The sequence below is a fragment of the Dermochelys coriacea genome, chromosome 9 (assembly GCF_009764565.3).
Source record: "Dermochelys coriacea isolate rDerCor1 chromosome 9, rDerCor1.pri.v4, whole genome shotgun sequence".
Lineage (NCBI taxonomy): Eukaryota > Metazoa > Chordata > Testudines > Dermochelyidae > Dermochelys > Dermochelys coriacea.
The window spans coordinates 78,404,238-78,420,215 of record NC_050076.1 but is presented as its reverse complement, the minus strand read 5'-3'; the positions used below and the strand labels follow the sequence as shown (position 1 = coordinate 78,420,215).

The following is a 15,978-nucleotide window of genomic DNA, read 5'->3' as shown; positions in this document are numbered from 1 at the left end:
ACTAAGGTCAGAAGGGACCATTCTGATCATCTAGTCCAACCTCCTGCACAACACAGGCCACAGAATCTCACCCACCCACTCCTACGAAAAACCTCACCTATGTCTGAACTATTGAAGTCCTCAAATTGTGGTTTAAAGACTTCAAGGAGCAGAGAATGTTCTTGGCCATTGCGATAGGAATGAATCTACCTCAACAAAAAGAACCCGAGTTGAAAATTCTCTGCCTCTCTGTAGTCAAAACTCCTAAGCTTTTCAGGTCAGCGTGCAGGCACAGCTTGAACTAGGACAGCCAAGCCACAATTTCTAAACTTGTCATAAGCCTGCCGTGACTGTGACAGGCTGACTTCTTCCACAATGACAGGAGAGTGCAATTGGGCTGTCTAGCTCCAGGGAAAGCTGCCCCCCCCATAGAAGCCATCAAGGCAAAGAGCTCCCACTGTTCTAACCAGTAACACTCTCACCTTTGGTGCTTACACTCCCCAGATAACCAGCAATCGATTTAAAAGATGCTGCAGGAGCAGAGTCCTGAAAGCTGAGGTGCTGAGCAGGGCCTGGTGAGTAGGGGACTCTGCTCCTGTGGTACTGAGACTGCAGCTCTCTAGCTGCCAGGTTACTCATTCTGGGACTCAGGAAGTCAAAGAGAAACACTCATTAGCATCATGGGAGTTGTGCTTGAGCTCAGACACATTCATTCTCCACCCTGTCGCTGCCAGGCTTGCTGTGACAAAAAACATGGCTTTTCAGGGTTCCTCAGTTCTAGTTTTTGTCAACCCAGCCAGCCTGACACTGAGTGCAACACCCAGGAATGTTTACAAGTCGAGCTCTACACGTCTGGTGCTGCAGAGTACCGCAGAATGAATGGGGCTTGGAAAAGGTTTAAATTATTCATGAATTGTCATTAAATGATTTATTGTAAAATAAAGGACAATTTTCTCTAAAGAAGGTGCTGCCCTCTACCTCCCCCTCCCCCGCCACCTGCGTTGTGTCTGTACGTCTGCGACTACTGCCTTATGTGCCGTGACAAACCGACTTTCCTAACGAATGGGAATCTATGCCCATCTTATTGGATGGAGCTGAGCCCATGTTTCCATGTTCAGTTCAGACTCTCTTTGATCCAGAAGGATACTGTGGCCAAGATAGGCCATGGGATTATGCTGGTCTTTTTATTCCACTGTGCTTCCCTCCCTACCCAGCAGGTTCTGTTGTTGTCTATGGATTTATCAGTCTCATGTACATTAGAAGCTCCTTAGGACAGGGATGTATTTTCTTATTTGTCTGGAGAGCACTGTGCACACACCACTGGTGCTATATAATCAATCTGGCTGCTCCCAAGAGCTGTGATTATCATGCAAGAGAAGGTAAGGGAGATAGGGCTGGATGCCCTCTGCATATCCAGGGCATGGTTACTTCAGAGGGTGTTTCATGATAAACAAAGCCCCAGTTGCAGGTGCTGTTGTTTTTTGACAGGTGTTTTTGAAGCTGTAAATGTGCATTTTGGGTGGCCTCTTGGTTAGTAATGTTCCTCATTTAAACCACATACTAGGCTGTACTTTCCATGCATTCCACAGTATGCTGACTTGGCCTTCACAGGATTTATTCATCATCACCTTCCCCTGCCCCCATGAAGAAGCCTTCAGTGTTGTACATTCCATGCTCTCTAAACCAGGACAACCCTGCTGTGCCCCACTGAGAGCTTCGTTAGGCCTTGGCTACACTTGCAAGTTAGAGCGCATTAAATCAGCCCTGGGTGCCCTAACTCCTGAGGTGTTCACACTGGCAAGGCACGTAGAGCGCCCAGAGTCCATGGCTGGAGCGCCCCTGGTAATCCACTTCCATGAGAAGCATAAAGCTTGCTGCACCCCAGCTGGAGTGCCAAAGTGCCAGTGTGGATGCCCTGGTCCATTAATGCACTCTGATCGGCCTCCAGAAATGTCCCACAATGCCTATTCTAGCCACTCTGGTCATCACTTTGAATTCTACTGCCCCACCCTCAGATGACCAACTTTCAGACCCCCCCTTTAAATTCTCTGGGAATTTTGAAATTCCCCTTCCTGTTTGCTCAGCCAGGCGCGGAGTGCTTTCAGCGAATCTTTCCAGGTGACCATGCCTCCATGCACCAGGCAATCCCCAGTATGGAGCAATGGCGAAGAGCTGGACCTCATCAATGTTTGAGGGGAGAAAGCTGTCCAGTTCCAGATATCAAGGGTCATGCTGGAAAGGGGCCATGACAGGGACACTCTGCAGTGCAGGAGCTGCGGAATGCCTACCCCAAAGCCCGAGAGGCAAATGGCCGCTCCAGTGCTGCCCCTGCGACCTGCTGTTTCTACAAAGAACTGGATGCAATATTTGGGGGTGACCCCACCTCCACTCCGAAGAGCACCAGAGGCCTTAGCAGTCCAGAGTTCAACAGGGCAGGAGGAGGAAAGCAGGAGCAAGGGTGCTGAGGAGGAGGGGGGCCCAGAGCCAGAGGATGGTCCAGCATCCCTATATGCATGCAGCCAGGAGCTGTTTTCAAGCCAGGAGGAAGGTAGCCAGTTGCAGCAGACAGTGTTTGAGGAAGAACAAACAGCAGAGGAGGTGCCCGGTAAGTGGCTTTTATTTTGGGAAGGAAGTTGTTCAGTGTGGGCTCTTGGGACGAGGAGGGTTAGGGTTGCATGCATGTCTAGATGCGGAATAGGGCGTTGATGTGCTCTCTCACAATGCAGTAATCGACCTCAGTGATCTCATCAAAGGTCTCATGCAGAAGCTGGGCAATCCGCTTGCACAGGTTCCTTGGCAAAGCTAATGTGCTCCTTGTCCCAGTAAGGTTAATATGTCCACGCCACTGGTGTCGAGAGGGTTGGAGGGACCATTGATGCACACAGGCAAGCAGCATTAGGGCCAGGACAGAAGCCGCATAGTAGTAGAATACCCTCCCTTGCTTCCCAGGTCACCCTCAGCAGCGAGATATCTTCCAGGACGAAATCCTGTGGAAAATGTGGGGACAGTGTTCAGTATAGGGGCCCCCTGCCGCTATTGGCTCTCCCCAAGGCACAGAACCCCAGAGGACAGTACGGCCGTGAATCAATCAGTCCTCCTTGCCCCTATGTTTACTCACCATTTCGGAGCTCCCTTGGGTTATGTGCACTTGCTTTGGGACAGGCACTTTCTGCTATTGTGTACATTGTACTTGTCTTTAAGTTCAGCTGAATCATTGCTCTGTCTGGTGTGAACAATGCTGCCTCTGTTAAGTGTTGCATTTTGGCTTTACAGATGCAACCTTGAGATCCCAGCCGTCCTTGTTATCAATGGCCGAAAGGCTACAAAGAATCAGGAAGCGGCCGCGAAGAAGCCAGGAGGACCTTCTGCATGAAGTCATGCAGCAGTCCCTACTGAAAATCAAAAAGTATAGGAGTGGTGGGAGACTGCAAGGAGGCTCCACCAGCAGAATGCAGATCGCTGGCACCAAAGCATGGAGCAGCTGTTAAGCATTATGGAGCGCCAAGCAGACTCAATGCAGGCACTCATAGCACTGCAGACGGAGCAGATCCACACCTGGCCCCACCCCGCAGCCCTTGTCCCAAAACTCTTTCCCTTGTGCCCCCATGTCACCACCAACCCACTTCACCCAACATCCAGTTTCTTACCACCACCAGCTGCCTCTAACACCTGTAGCTTCACCACCCAGCCCAGCAAACTACGACGCTTACCCACTGCACTCAACCCCCTTCACCGTGCATTTTAGCCAGCCTGAAGTGCAGCACCCATTGCACCACACTCCAGACAGGAAGGCTGAATATGATAACAAGACACATGCAAATCTGTGCTTGTCCATTTCCCACCCCATCCCCTTCCCTCCTCCCACACAGCACAGATGTGTCATGCCTTTTCTGTTCCCCAGCAGTTGTTTCTTTTCAATAAATGAATTTTTTTGGCTTTGAAAACATTCTTTATTGCATTAGGTAAAAGATACCATAGCACAGGAAAGCAACAGGCACTGCAAGTCAGTGCATCATACATAGCAAACACAGATACCTACTAGCATTAGAGCCACAGCACTTCACTCCCGTGCAGGGCACCAAACATTACTGGTGGCTCTCAGCATCAAATTGCTCCCTCAAGGCATCCCTAATCCTTACAGCCCTGTGCTGGACCCCTCTAATAGCCCTGGTCTCTGGCTGTTCAAATTCAGCCTCCAGGTATTGAACCTCCATGGTCTATGCCTGAGTGAAGCTTTCACACTTTCCTTCATAAATGTTATGGAGGGTACAGCACGCGGCTATAACCGTGGGGATGTTGTCATCGACCCGGTCCAGCTTCCCATACAGACAGCACCAGCAGCCCTTTAAATGGCCAAAAGCACACGCAACAGTCGTTGTATCAACTCAGCCTGTTGTTGAACCACTCCTTGCTGCTGTCAAGGCTCCCTGTGTAGGGTTTCACGAACCATGGTATTAAAGGGTAAGCAGGGTCTCCAAGGATCACAATGAGCATTTTGACTTCTGCTACGGTGATCTTCTGGTTTGGGAAGAAAGTCCCAGCTTGTAGCTTCCTGAACAGGCCTGTGTTCCAAAAGATGCATGCATCATGCACCTTTCCGGACCAGCCCGCGTTAATGTCCATGAATCACCCAAGATGATCCACAAGTGCTTGGAGAACCATCGAGAAATACCCCTTCCGATTTATGTCCTCGAAGGCTAGGTGGGCTGGTGCCAGAATTGGAATATGCGTCCCATCTATTGCCCCTCCACAGTTAAGGAAACCCATTTGTGCAAAGCCAGCCACAATGTCACGCACATTGCCCAGAGTCACGGCTCCTCTAAGCAGGATGCAATTAATGACCCTGCAAATTTGCATCAACACAATTCCAACGGTCGACTTTTCCACTCCAAACTGGTTAGCGACCGATCGGTAGCTGTCTGGATTTGCCAGCTTTCAGACTGCAATAGCCCCGCATTTCTCCACCGGCAGGGCAGCTCTCAATCTCATGTCCTTGAGCTGCAGGGTGGGGGCAAGCTCCTCACACAGTCCCATGAAAGTGGCTTTCCTCATCCAAAAGTTCTGCAGCCCCTGCTCGTCATCCCAGACTTGCATGATGATGTGATCCCACCACGCAGTGCTTGTTTCCAAGCCCAAATGCGGCGTTCCACTGTGGTGAGCATGTCTGGGAATGCCACAAGCATTCTTGTGTCGTATGCATTATGCAAGTCGACATCATCGTCGGACTCCTCTCTGTCACTTTGTAGCTTAAGGAGTAACTTGCCTGCAATCCATGATGTGCTGGCGAGATCCATCAGCATATTCCTCAGCAGTTCGGAATCCATTCCCACAGACCGAAAGGGAAGACAGAGCACTCAGTACAAAAGCCGTTGAAAGGTGGTGCCAAAAGTGGATGGAAGCACAGGGATGCGAAGCGATGCATCACAAGGCATTGGGACAGGACCCAGGATGCCCCATATCCCCCCACCCCTTCCCACAAGCCACAGCACCAGAATGGGAAGAGGTGCTCTGTGGAATAGCTGCCCATAATGCACCGCTCCCAGTGCCACTGCAAGTGCCGCAAATGTGGCCACATCACTGCGCTTGCAGCTGACAGTGTGAACACATGACAGCGCTTTCCCTGCTGCAGTCTCCGAGGCCTGGTTTAACTCCTGACGCTCTACATCTGCAAGTGTAGCCATGCCCTTAGTAATTCACCTGGTACCCAAGAGCTATACGTGCTGGCAACGTAAAATGGAACCAATTACAGGCACCTTCACCTTTAATATGAAAGGGCAGCCCAGGGAGTCTACAGACCTCAGTATGTCTCCCTTTCAATCTGAGTGGATGGTCACTTGAATTGAACTGGAGCATTGCATGCTGGGCCCTCTAGTCTTCATTAGATGCACTTCTGTATTAAAGATGACTGGCTGCAACCACATACAAAAGTCTCGATGCTGGCTTTGTGCCCAAAGTAGCCTTTCGGATGTCCACCCTACTCCAGTCCTCATAAAGATGCAAGAAGCAGCTTCCAAAGGCTGGAGATTTTGTTCTCTGTTGCTCAGTGTGCCAAGCACAGCATCTAAGGGGAAGATAGGGAAGGAGGAATGTTTTCCCATAATCCCGAGGGTTTACATAGTGCAGTGTCCACTGAACATTTCACAGACACTACAGCTGTCTCTTCACTAGGAAAAAGGTGTGTTCTGTTCTTAACTCAAGTTAATGAGCAGGAGGTAAAATCCTAGTGAAGACAAGGCAGCTGTAGTATTAACGCATGTGAACAGGTCACAGTAAACCCAAGGCTCTCTCATAGTCTAACTCAACCTGCTAGCTCATGTGAAACCATAAACTGCCTTATCTTCTCTAGGATTTTATCCCATGCTAGTTAACTCGAGAACGCACCTTTTTTCCTCATGAAGACAAGGCCTAAGTGAGCCTCCTGTCCCCTGTGCAGCAGGTGAGGGAGGTTGCTGTTGGAGGCTGGGTAACTGAGGCAAGTGGGAGACTCTTACACTATGTTCTGGGGTTGAAGGATCTTTGCAAAAGAAGCTCATAAACTTTTCCCTTTAATTTTACTCTGTTTCTCCCCCTGAGGGAAATCAAGGTTTTCTAAGCATTTCTAAGCATTTCTAGGTAAGGTAATGCTTTGTCTGTGCATTGGACAGAGAACCTGCCATACCATGCATTTGCTCTCCCTCCTCAGAGCTCAGTGGGCCCCACTGTGTGCCCTATATATAGTAAAGAGACTATTTCCTTCTCATTTACACTGGCATCCATTGCTGTGGTCCCTGCTGCCACTCCTTTCCACTATCTCTTAATACTGCTTGCTTGTTCTGTGTGACTCAGCAAAACTCCCCTGACAGCTGTTTCTAATTAGAGGTGCTGGGTTTTTTGTTCATGGCACTTCCTTCCTCTGTGATGGGACTCAGTAGGGACTAGAACCTGCCACAGCCCAGCCAGTGCGGCATCTCGGTGGGAGGGAGATTTCTTCACTGTAGAGCGACATGAAGGCAATTTGCAAAGTCTCTCCTCCTTTGCAGTCTCCTTTTAGAATCTCCTTCCTGGTGTGTCTGAAATCTCCCTCACTCGCACTGTCCCAGCCTGATGGTCCAGGAAAAGCAGAAGTGAATTTTTTCTTGTTACATTAGCATGTTTTCCCAGTCTGGATCCTACCTGCTGAGCTTCCATTAAAGGAGAGGGGTGGGAGCCTGGAGATGCAATCAGCCAGGTAGCCCAAACTATGGATTGTGCTGCTATAAGCGGGCATGGTCTCAGGGGCGTGCGAAGCACTGTCTCTGTAACAGTATCCCAGCCCTTGGGAATCCCTTACAGAGTGGCATTACAAACTGCTCCAGCCTCTCCAGCTAGTGCTGGGGATAGACCCCGTGCCCTTCAGTGCCTAGCCCATGGGAGGAGGCATTGCTGTTACTGTAGTCTGGGTGAGCTTGCTGCTCAGGGCTATAATTGGGCTGTCTGAGTTAGTCCCTTTGTGAGTTCACTTATTAGGGGCCGGTTCTGGCAGGTCACTGCCTCCCATGGCCCACTTCTTAGTATCTTTTCTGTGGTGAAGCCACGAGTTCAGCCAGCAAACCAGAAAGAGGAAGGAGGCCTGGCCCTGAGGGAGAGGCAGCCCCTCCCTCCTGGAATGTTGCCTACAATCTCTTCTGCCCTGGGTCACCTAGCCCCTCAGTGAGGAGCTCGGGGAGGGGGAAGCGGGTACTTGTCCCTAGTGAGATGCAAAGTGTATGCAGACACCCCCACACCCACCTAAGGATTTGGCTGGACTAGGGGGAGCTGCCTCACTCCTGAACAGTGCTGGGGACGGAAGAGTCACCACCACATGACAGCCTGATACTTCTGGAGTGTTGGTGGCTTTACGTCATTGCAACACATAATCCTCAGCTATTAAATGTCATAGGACAAGATACTCATCAAATACCACCAGCAGCCTCCCTCCGGCCACCAAGGGGCAGGGGCTCTCTCTTCTTTCCATCCCCATTTCCCTTCTGGCTGCTGGATGGGAGAAGGCTTCCCAGCAAAACATCTCTTTTTCCCTACTCTTGGGCAACACTGTACAGGGCTCTTTGCTCAGCTCTCCCCATTGCCTCATGTGTGTAATGCAGCCCATGGATGTTGGCAGCTGTGACCTGTATTTTGGTGAGAAGCACCAAGCAAGCCAGTGGTGTGTGCCAGAGTAATGCAGGGCCCTCAAGGGACCCAAAAATGTGTTAGGGCACCCCTAAGAGCCCCTAACTCCAATAGCTGCCCTTTTTCCATCATCCTTTGTTCTGGTCTTCCAATCCAAGCCAATTTAATTAATGTATAAGCGACAATTTCATGAAAGCTATTATCAGAACCTTGGATGAACACAGCTCCATCATCCTAACACAGAAGCAATCAAGTTTCCCTAGCAAGCTCTCTCTGTGGCCCCCTCGATGCTGTTTAGCTAATGCTCACAGTTCCCTTAATGTCCAGGTATTTCATGACCTTTTCCTCTCTATCTACTCCTCCACCCTTTCACTCAGGATGGCGATTACAGAGACCCGCCCTGCATACAGAAGTTTGATCGATTTAACAAGGTGTGATGTGGCACTGGATTAATGGAATGGGTGCAACTTCTGCGAGTAGACAAGCCCAGTGACAGGTTGCAGTTTGCCTGGATCCCTCTGCTGTCCTTCCTACAAGATTTCTGTCAGCTGACTCCCTAGACATGTTATCCAGACTGGCTGATTTGGACATAGTCATATTGTCCAAGTGTTCCCTTCCTGCTTTTTATCCATTTATACAGGCTTTTCTGCCCCTCCCCACATGACACACAGACCGGTCACAAGAACAGCACCAGCCACTCAGGTGGGTGGCAGTGGTTACTGTGGCTCCATTTCACTTTCTCCATGACATTCCCTCCCTCCCACCCCCCAAAAAAAACCTTTCTGAAGAGTCTATGTAGGAAAGTGAAGCCTCCCTCCTGACCTGGGAAAACCCCTCTCAGGATGGAGTGTGACACGGAAGTGGACTGGGTATTTTTAGCACTTACCCTTTGTTCATTCTCTGGCTCAGGTTGGAAAGAGGAACTGACCTCAACTGAAGAATTGTGTTTGCTTTAAAGGGAAGCCCTTGTCTGTGGGCCAGTCATTGCAAGACTCATCTGCAAAGGGGGTGACCCACAAAGTCACCTTTTTAGAAGGCAGCATGTTCCAGTGGACTGAGCTCGGGAACAGCTCAGCACCTGAACTGAGCCAGCAGCTTCTGAATTCTAACCCGGATGCTGACACTGGCTTGTTATGGGAGCTTGGCACTTACCCTCTTTCCCTTGTTTTCCCCAACAGTGAGTAAGGGAAGGTAATAGTGATCTTCACGGTATGCCATTAAACAGGCAGCATTTGCCAATGGCTCCTGCACAGTAACCAGTGACTGCAGTTTCTTCCAAGCCTATGAAAAACTACCCTGTCTCAGCTAGCGCTGTGCCATGTCTACCTGCAAATGTTGCCCATAATGGCAACCACTGGGTCTCCAGGGACACATGCGAATGTGAATTAGCTAACATTAGTGCAGTGCTGTGTGAGTGCTCAGCTGCAGTAGTATTTCTGCTTCTCCTAACACATGGCGGCTCAGAGCCAGGCTCGACACCCTGTTCCAATCTTATCCTTAATTCCCAGCAAACTGATAGCGTTATCACTTGGGAGCGCTTCCCAGCCAGACCAGAAGCTCCTTTGCTCAACTTATGCAAACAACTTTGAAGAGTCCTCCTACTCCATGAAGCCTCCTGATCATAACAACCAAACCCATCCTGTGTCTGTCTGTGTCATACTGTGTGTGTATCCACAGGGCCTCCACGTGAACTTATTCCAGCAGAGGATCCTGTTCTGTGGTTGGGACAATTCACACCCTGGACAATGTTCTGTAAAATAATAACAAACCACTGTTCCCCCATTTTGGTTTCTGGTGGCTTTTGCTACTGGCTACTCCTGGCTTCTACTAAACCCCATTATCAAGATCTTCCTGCAGCGTATATACTCTGCTCATTGCTACATCTGCTTCTTGCTGGGCTTCTCTTCCATAGATACCAACCACTGGACAGGTGTGAACAGAGCCCAAGGCATCAGGCAGCCATTTCTTCCACTGGACCTTTTAATCCAATCAAAACAAAGTAATGAAATGTTGCTCTTTTGACCTGGTAGGAAAGTTTGGTCCTTCGGGGTCAGGCCTGTGATTCTAGAATTGCCTGTAGAAATGGTGTGACTCTGAGACTTGTGTTTGATCTGCTGCTAACATGCAGCAAAGCCCCTCCCCCATCCAGTCACAGCAGAGGTGACCAAATGTTTTTACCTGCTCTGATGTTCATTGAATATCAGGGTTGGAAGGGACCTCAGGAGGTCATCTAGTCCAACCCCAAAATATGACTCTGGTGGGACTCAAACCCACAACCTCTGAATGATTTCATCTGTCATTGATCTAGAAGTCCAATGTGCTATCCATTATGCCACAAAGCCAATATATTGCTGCATTGCAGGCTTCAATGAGGTCAGGGGTCAGACAGACAAAATGGTGCATGCTGGCTGCTTCAAGCTTCCGCCGTACTCCATCCCCTCAGTAACACTGACAGCAAGGCTGGCTCCTCAGTGTCAGATGCATAAGTACCTGCCTATCATACCCACCAATTCGCCTCTCCCTCTCCCTTTCAAACTCTCACTGGCTTTGATATTTGAGTGCTTTGAGATTTTAATAGATTTGCCTGCTAATTACTTGATTTTAGATTCTTGGGTTTGCCAAGTTGCCAGTATAAAGTGCCAGCCATACCCAGGGCTGTCTGGGTGAACTGAACCCAAACAATGATTGGGTGTATCTGGGCCAGGATGCAGCGAACAGGTATCAATCCAGGGCAATGGGGCACAGAATGCCAGTCTGGGATCTCTCACACTCTGACTCTTGGGTGACAAGCACTAGCTCGCTAAGGCAGTTTGTACCAAGGACAGGTAGAGAATGACTCCAAGAACAGATTCTCTTGTCTACCCCATGGGAAGAGACAAACTGGAATGGGGTCCTTGTGCCCCCTGGAAGGGACTCTGGGATCAGTACCATGTTGGGGACAGAATCACCTGAATTGAGAAAGGGATATAAACATGTCTTAGCTGTACTGAGGTATGTCTATTATATACAGAGCATGTTGAGATCCTCAAATGCAGGGCACTATCCAATGCTCTGTGTAGACACATTCTTATTTCTGTGCCTCCTGGAATAGGCTCTGGACAGGAGCTCTGCCTCCAGTTTTACTGCACCAACTAAAAAAATTATTTTATGCCATAAATTGCCATCTGCCAATGCCAGCACTGAATGCAGGAGTGCAATGGAAGTGGGAAGGCCCAACTGATGGGTACCAACTGGACTCTTATTTTGCCTTTATTGATGTTCTGCAGGCCACAGTACAGAACATCTGGGAAACCTGGGTATGTGACTATGTCCCCCACTAGATGGTACCCTCACCTTATATTTTCATATGGTCTCTGAGATTGTAACTGTAGAGGGTTCTTAGGAGCTAGCTTTATCATAATTCAAGATAATGAGCCATTAGGCTGGTATTTGGTTCTGTAGACTGTTTGGGTGGGTTCTGGAGGTAGGCCAAATCAGGGCTGGAGTTGGGGTGTAAATTCAATAGCACCAAATTTTGGTGAGCTGGTGTCATGAGATTTCTCCCCTATCTTGGGCCAGACATGTGCAAACCCGCCTGTTCTGTCACTAGTTCAATAATCTCCAAGCCAGAACTGAAAAAAATTACACCTGGAATCCTGACCAGATGCACCTAGTGCCTCCTGTGGGCAATCCTGCCTGTGGAGACTGAACTGTCAGGAGCTGATCCCTGGATAGACTGATGTGCAGTTACACTTGCCACAGACACCAGGCCCGGCTGCATGCCTGGGATATCAGCCGCCCCACTGCCAAAGGGTCAGGAGTCCATCTATTCTGGTGACAGCATGGTCTGGAGTCCTCAGTTCATGCTTTACAGCCTCATTGAAAAGGAGATGGGGAGAGATTTATGGTGGTCATAAAGGTGGAGTGAATGGGGGAATAGAAAAGGAGGGGAGCTGAGGGGGAGTCTGTGCTTGGGTGTAGGGAGGGGGGGAGAGGATTCTCAGCTGGAGCAAGAAGCAGAGAGCCTGGAGAATGGAAGAGGGGGTCTCACAGGTACCAGGGAGTCAACTGTATTGCAGATTAGCAACGTGCATGCTGGTGAAAAGGGACAAATCAGCCATAGGGGCTCTCCACACAGTGGGTCCAGTCCAGGCAGCTGCAGTGCAACCTTCCCATGCCCACCTCACCAACATGCCTCAGGCTGCCCTGAGCTCCATCTCTGTGGTCTGTCTGCTGAGGCGCGAAGAGGCCAGTTAGTGGAGGGGTTTATCAGTGTGGACACCTGGCCACTAGGAAGTAGACTGAGAGGCACCAACACCTCCCACATTAGCAAGGTCAGTGCTAAGGGGCAGGAAGTGTCTGTATGGCTGAGGGTGTTTAGGAGCATCCTGAAGTTGTCTGTCAGGGCCCTGCATTTGGTGTTTGTATTCGTTGGGGCCTTATGCTGCAGGCTGGGGGAAGGTGTTAGGTCCCTCTGGGGCCCTGTCAGTTTGTATGCAGTCCAGGATAGTCAAACCCATTTCTGGTCATAAAGATCCCCTGGAGTTTCTCTGAGAACCAGATAAACCAAGGAGCAGGGGTCACAATGCATGGCTGGTGAGGGTGAGTCACCTGCCACTTAGCATCCTAAGTGCTACTTTCCTGAATGCTTAGGGGGTTTCTCCTTCCTGTCTCATCCTGCTGAGAGTCCTGCTCCCTCCCTCTGAATGCAGGGAATTCTTCTCACACCCGCTTCTCAAGTATTCAGTGTGGGGCCTGCCAGGAGCACAAAGAGCTCAGAGCTAGATAGATGAGGCAGTAACTTCCCATTGCCCAGAAATCCCATCGCAGCACCTGCTGGGAAATTGCTGCTCTGACATGTTCTGAAGTGGTAGCTGCTGTTAAGAGTCAAGTGTCCCTTGTCCCTGTATCTATTCAGTTAATGAACCCCACGGCTAGGCTCCTCTCGACACCCAGGATTTGCGGTAGAGGAAGCTGCATGAGTAGTTCACACTTTGCACAGATGTGGTATTTTGCTAAGCCTGCCTTTGCATAGAGGCTTGGGGCAGGTTGTGGGAACGCTGGGGCATAGGCACTGTGCTGGCAGTACCTTTCCTTGGAGTTGGGTGGTTCTGTTAGAGGGACCTAATGAAATTAGCCCAATGAAATCACCCAGTGAGGTTAGGGTCTCTGCCAGTTTTCCTCAAATCTACCACCGTTCCTCTCGCTGGTGTAGCTCCCCCTAGTGCCAGCGACAGTGTCATGAAAACCTGTTCAGAGCTGGGTTAGTAGTTAAAATGCTTGCACCTGCCTACACAAGGATTCCCAACATCGCTCACACGAATGGAGCTGCACCAGTGGGAGATTTTAGAGAAACAGAGCCAGTGTAGATACTGTCCCATTCAGCACATTTTGCTGGGTGCAAGGCAGCTCTGGGTGCATGAGCACAGAGCATAATGACTTTGAAACTGACAGAGCTGGGGCCCAGTTCGGAGGCTGCCAGAGCTACCGTGCCCATTTGGATGGTGCTCAGAGGGTGCAGGGGATTGGCAGCAGGCTGGGAGAATATGGAATGTTCCACGGTCTACGTGATTCTGAAAATTTGGCTAACTGCATGGGATAGGCACCTACGCTGATATGTAAAACAACATAGCAGGCATGCCCAGTGCAGTGGCTTCACTCACTGATCACTTCATGGCTCACTCAAGCTTAGCAAAACATGCATCTCTGAGGGCTAAAGATGTGATGAATTTGAATTGGTATGTTCCAGCTGGTTTTGTTATACCAGCATGAAAAAGCACCCGAACAATTTTTCACAGCTGAAAAAACAATTTTTCATGTTCAGAAAACTCCAAATCCATTGAACAGATTTTTTTCAAACTTCCGGCCCCCCCCCACCCCTTCTGGACCTAGAACAAGCACAAGACACTTCATCTCAAAGGGGAACTTATGAGGAAAGTTATTTAAAAACACTAAAAAAGGAGGTTCAGAATGAAAATAATATGTGAGCCATAACTAAAGAGAAGTGTGTACCATACAGCTAAGCTGTGTTCAAGGTAAAAACTATCAACACATATGCCTGTAGGGTGTGAGAAAATATATTTACGGACATCCAGAGGCACAACAAGTAGCAACAGGATGGAATGGAGCAAAGAAAAATGTAGGCTGATTATCAGGAACCATTTTGACCAATCTGACTTGGATTTATTGCCCAAAAGAATTGATGGAAGCTCCATTGCTTGAATAATTTAATAGTATACAGGACAAAGCAATGGAGATTATACTGTATGGACAAATCCTGCACCAGACCCCAGGAGAACAGGCTAGCTACATTAGGCTTTTCCTGTTCTAACTTCTGGGATATTATTTTGTGTACTATCCAATGTGTCATGGAATTAAGGGACCAGTTTCTCTCTCATAGCTCCCAGAAGAGGTTGAAGTTCATGGACCAGATTCATGTTGGGCGTAAGCACACTGAATTCAAAGTAGTTATAGGAGCAACTGGTCCAAGGTGGAGAAAAAGATTTCACATGCAATAACACTCAAGTCCTTAGATAACACGGGGCAATGCCCAACTGCAGCCCAAACATTAAGTGGAGAAAATGATAGCAGCACACATCGTTAAATAGAAGGGGTGCCCTGAGGGGACTTTGGATTGATAAGAAATAACTGAGCTGGGTGGAGGATGCTGAGGCTATTACAAACTAATGTAAAGAGAATTGTTTCCTGAACCTACAGTGCATGTGTTGTTCTTTATGATGATTATACCACCAGCTCCCAGCCAGGAATTACGCCAAGGCTGCCTCAGGGCTCTGGATTTCTGTGGGAGTTGACTCCCTCTGGCTAATCTCCTGGGACTCCCCTGAGATTCTCCTGCTGTGCAGCACCTAGCCAGCTCTTCCTTCCTTGGCAGTCCCCTTATGCTGCCCCATGCTTTCCACATGAGAAGAAGCAGATCTCACCCAAGCACACCTCCATGCATTTCATTTGAAACCAGCCAGTGAATTTCATCACAGATGAGATGATGCACAGTTCATGGCCTTGGAAGAGGCAAGAGGAGTTGCCACCCTTCTGAGCCCTGGTCTACACTAGGCGTTGAGGTCGAATTTAGCAGCTTCAAATTGATGTAACCCTGCACCCACCCACATGACGAAGCCCTTTTTTCGACTTAAAGGGCTCTTAAAATCGATTTCCTTAATCCACCCCCGACAAGGGGATTAGCGCTGAAATCGGTTTTGCTGGGTCGAATTTGGGGTACTGTGGATGCAATTAGATGGTATTGGCCTCCAAGAGCTATCCCAGAGTGCTCCATTGTGACCGCTCTGGACAGCACTCTCAACTCAGATGCACTGACCAGGTAGACAGGAAAAGGCCCGCGAACTTTTGAATTTCAATTTCCTGTTTGCCCAGAGTGGCAAGCTGCAGGAGACCATGCAGAGCTCATCAGCAGAGGTGACCATGCAGAGCTCATCAGCAGAGGTGACCATGATGGAGTCCCAGAATCGCAAAAGAGCTCCAGCATGGACCGAATGGGAGGTACGGGATCTGATCGCTGTATGGGGAGAGGAATCCATGCTATCAGAACTACGTTCCAGTTTTCGAAATGCCAAAACATTTGTCAAAATCTCCCAGCGCATGAAGGACTGAGGCCATAACAGGGACCCGAAGCAGTGCTGCGTGAAACTTAAGGAGCTGAGGTAAGCCTACCAGAAAACCAGAGAGGCGAACGGCTGCTCCGGGTCAGAGCCCCAAACATGCCGCTTCTATGATGAGCTGCATGCCATTTTAGGGGGTTCAGCCACCACTACCCCAGCCGTGTTGTTTGAGTCCTTCAATGGAGATGGAGGCAACACGGAAGCAGGTTTTGGGGACGAGGAAGACGATGAGGAGGAGGCTGTAGATAGCTCACAGCAA

The 15,978-nt window shown here is 49.3% G+C and overlaps 1 long non-coding RNA gene across 1 annotated transcript; it reads left to right on the top strand.

Annotated features, from left to right (window-relative positions):
• The first annotated feature begins 161 nt into the window (after nt 1–161).
• On the top strand, nt 162–3,923 carry LOC122455816. The gene is made up of 2 exons (XR_006274307.1): nt 162–2,584; nt 3,253–3,923. It is a non-coding gene; the product is annotated as an uncharacterized LOC122455816 (long non-coding RNA).
• The last annotated feature ends 12,055 nt before the right edge of the window (nt 3,924–15,978 follow it).